Here is a 4,011-nt window from a genome sequence, read left to right as displayed (position 1 = left end):
GCAGATGATACTGAGAACCTTTAGAGCCTTCCATCCTAAAACTTTCATTTGTTGGTAAAAAATAAATTACAGCTTTAGCTCCGAATATTGCAAACTCCAGAGAATCCTTCTAAAAATGCTAAATACAAATCTCTGTACAGTAATCAACAATTTGACTTTTTTTTTAATTAAATATCAACACATTTTAATCTGGTTATTATCTTATGATAACATTATAACAAGTATATTAGCATAAACATGTGATTTGTCTTGAAGGTGTCACTGCTATCAGAGTTGCTGTTATAGAAAAAAAAATCAACAGCTTATGAGAGTTGAACAGTCAAATTTACTTCATGTGCAAAAGACAGCTGTGTTTTAAAACAGATAATAACAGCTGTAGTGGTTGGTGCAGAGCTCAAGAGATGATGAGAACTGGTTGTTAGTTTTTGTAATAAAGAGAAGCACTCACTGGAGCACCTGACATGCACAATAAAAACAGAATGTGACACCATACTGCCCCCATCAGGCCAAAATCACTGAAAAAAACACAGCACTTACACTGACTACAGTTAGTTAAGCAGTTGGCTTAATGTTAGTATAAAGATAACACTTCCGGGGGACGACTGCAACAATAGTAAATCAAGTATGAAGCAAAAGTAAAGAATGTCACTATTTCTTTGTGGTTATTGGTCAGATGTATACTGTAGAAATGTGTCTAACAGACAGTTATACAGGGATAAATTTGAGGTCTGCATTATACAGTCTGGTGATAAAAGAAAAGACTAGATCTTTACCCAAAAGGATAGAAAATTAAGAACGTGTATGACTTAAAAAACATGGAATAATACAGTTGACAAGGACAGAGAAATGATCATCTTTATTACATTCTTGAATAATAATCAATGGGTTCTTTAGTTTCCTTAATGTTTTAGAAAACATTACACTTTAAAATAAGGATGGTTCATAATAATAATAATAATAATAATAATAATAATAATAATAATAAATCCATCTTTGAATAACAAGATCACGTCACAAACATTTCCTCTTTATGATCTGAGTAAGATTTTCTCCATAATACACAAGTGATTATTGCCCCTGGTTTTATTTACTCAGGGTTTGGACTGCACTGTAAGATGAAGACTCCTCCTTAGCATTACATGCCAACTAACCAATCTGCACAGATTACAGAGTATTACACAGATTACCTCGACCTCTACGAAAAAACATGCAAAAAATCGAAGCCGAATCGTCTAATGCGCAAAGCCTTGCTCTAATAACAGATAGTTGGACCTCGTGGGTAACAGAGTTACCTCACCCTTACTGTTCATTACAGAGCGGATTGGGAAAAAAGAGCGCCGTCCAACCCCGTCTCCTGTAATAAAGTCATACAAGCGCTAATTTTTATCTCTCACTATTTTCAGTACACTATGAATGTGTACAAGTTGATTTTTGCATTTAAGTAAAATAAAGAGAATTGCAACTAAAACCAGTTTTGTTCTTCTTAACATACTTACTGTTCCTGTCACCTAAGCAAAGAATAATGGGGGGAAAAAACAAAAAAACCTTTAATTTGCCAAGCCATCCGAACCGAACCGAAAAGAAAACCGTGGTTAAAAACCGCGGTATGTATTGAACCGTGGGTTAACTGTATTGTTGCATCCCTAATGTCTAATCAGGGTTACAAATATGGGAAAACAAAATGAGATAAAATAGACCATGTTCTGAAATTCTTAATTCAATGTTCTTAATTCAAGCAAAATCTCCTGATAAGACACTTACTGGATGAGGTGTTCAGCCATTCTTAAAGCAGCTGAAGAGAATCAGTTCATAAAAAACATCCAGGAAGTTGTAGTGGTGGACCTGCACAGAGAAGAAAAGGTAGAAAAATAAATTAGCTTTACATATTGAAGTCCTGTTTTCTATATTAGCAAAATATTTTATATTTAAACTGTAATTTCTGTAATTTCACACATCGGACCCAGAGAGCTCTGCTTTAATCGATTCCTGATTGGAAGGCGTCCTCAGGAATCGAATCAGGGCCTCGTAGGCCAACTGCACACCAACTGCATCCTGTTAAAACAAATGAAAAAAACAAACAAGTTCTGGTTGTGGATGCTGGCAAGCAGAGTCTGAATATAAGATAGCACACATTATACGTTAAAGCAGAGTGGACTTTACCTGTGCAATAACAGCAGCTGAATAAAGGTTTAACTCACAGCGAACGCCTCGCGGACAGCAGGCACCTTCAGGCCGATGTCAGTCAGCTAAGAAACAAGAGATATAAATGCTTAGTGTATGTTAAACATACAATACACCATTACACCACTGAACAGTGAAGAGGATCGTACCAAATAAAGGACACCTCCATCTCCTCTGGGTTAAGGCACTGATCACTCTCCTGCAAGCCAAATCATTAAATCATTAAAACACACAGTAAATTTTACAGCCTTCCATTCAGGGGAATAGCAGCATATGTAGATACACATCAGATCTGAATCTCTGAATTACCTCAGAGTCGTCCTGATCCCACTCCCAAGTGGAGGTGTACATTGTCCATCTGCAGCCACATACAGGTAAGTACAGGTTACCGTTGTAATGGTTTGCTGTTGAATAAAAATAAATAAATAGTGACAATGCAGACAAATAAAAGTACAACTGACAAAATTCCAAAAGTTACTGTCTACAAAATACACTTCATGACAGTGCAATAAATTTACCACGTAATAATGTGGCACGATGAAAGACGTCTCCACTCGGTTACAGGAGATGAATTCAGTAACCCTCCCAGATTCAGCCTGAAGAGAACAAATTAAAGTGAACACAATTAGTCACTGCAATTAACAAAAGTTTTGTGATGCCTCAATAAATAATCCCTTACCGTATGCCAGAGAAACAGTCCTCTATGGTGGTTTGATAAGGGAATCCCTGCAAATGACAAAAAGCTGAAAGTCAAGATCTATTTCACAAACGCGTGCATCAAATAATCATCAAGCTCAATTCTCTTCCTCAGAGTAATTAAGTCTGTGATTTCTATGTGACTGAAGCAGTGTGTCTTGGTGGTTTTAAACCAACAAAGACGTCTCTGTGAGCCCCTTATCATCCGCAATGAGCATGTCTTGATGTCCACCGAGTGGAAATAGAGAAACAAAACTAAACATTAGAACTTGTAGAGAAAGGTGTTTGTACCTCAGCTGCTGCACTGTAGAATACCTTCAGCTGGGACACAGGTAAAGGGTCTTGGTGTTGTTCATTGAGCAGCAGCTGAATGTTTGGCTCAACAAACTTCACACACAAACACAATTAGTCACTGCAATTAACAAAATTTTACAATGCCACAATGAATAATCCCTTACCTGAATGCCAGTGAATCTCTCCTCATAGCTAGTATAATAACGGAATCCCAGCAAATGACAATTAGATGAAACTCAAGATCTACAACTAGGGCTGCATGATTATGACAAAAATCATAATTGTCGATTATTCCCTTGAAATTGTAATTGTGATTCTTAATTACGATTATCATAATTTACATTAAATGGTGTTTTGAATAGCTTTATACCATTGTTTGAAGCAACTGCATGCCATATTCTATAACAGTTTTTATCTTGGTGACTTTTTGATCCTATTTCTTTGAGGGTGGAGTCATCAGAGTGTATCTCTGAGACTTGATGGTCAATTACCATACTAGTATTTATGGAGCTGAGAACTCCTTTTTCTATTGACAGAACAGCCAAATGATCTGACCCATTGTTCACCTAAGTCATGTCTGTATTTTAACTTAAATTCTGCATTAGTTGAATAATAGAAAGTCATGATGTTCAGACTGTAATGTCTTAGTGTCTTAACAAATTATATTTTATTTAGATCTATCTTTAGGCTTATTTAATTTAAGGATTTTGTCTTGGGTAGGGAATAATATTCAAAAGGGTCCTTATGTCAGGGGTTTTCAGAATCAAAGACAGTGGTTTTTGACACCTGTGTTAGCCTACTTTTATCAACTGTGTTAACAATAAAAATTAAAATGATCTG

The 4,011-nt window shown here is 36.1% G+C and overlaps 1 long non-coding RNA gene across 1 annotated transcript; it reads right to left on the bottom strand.

Moving 5' to 3' along the window:
• Positions 1-722: 722 nt before the first annotated feature.
• On the bottom strand, positions 723-3,730 carry LOC131359736 (uncharacterized). Its single transcript, XR_009205808.1, has 8 exons — positions 3,169-3,730; positions 2,861-2,907; positions 2,700-2,777; positions 2,491-2,585; positions 2,331-2,380; positions 2,161-2,246; positions 1,961-2,052; positions 723-1,842 (listed from the first exon to the last, which is right to left on the bottom strand). It is a non-coding gene; the product is annotated as an uncharacterized LOC131359736 (long non-coding RNA).
• Between the last annotated feature and the right edge of the window lie 281 nt (positions 3,731-4,011).

Source organism: Hemibagrus wyckioides, linkage group LG09 (genome assembly GCF_019097595.1).
Source record: "Hemibagrus wyckioides isolate EC202008001 linkage group LG09, SWU_Hwy_1.0, whole genome shotgun sequence".
Lineage (NCBI taxonomy): Eukaryota > Metazoa > Chordata > Actinopteri > Siluriformes > Bagridae > Hemibagrus > Hemibagrus wyckioides.
Note: the sequence above shows the minus strand (reverse complement) of the source record. Positions and strands in the feature narration are given on the sequence as shown.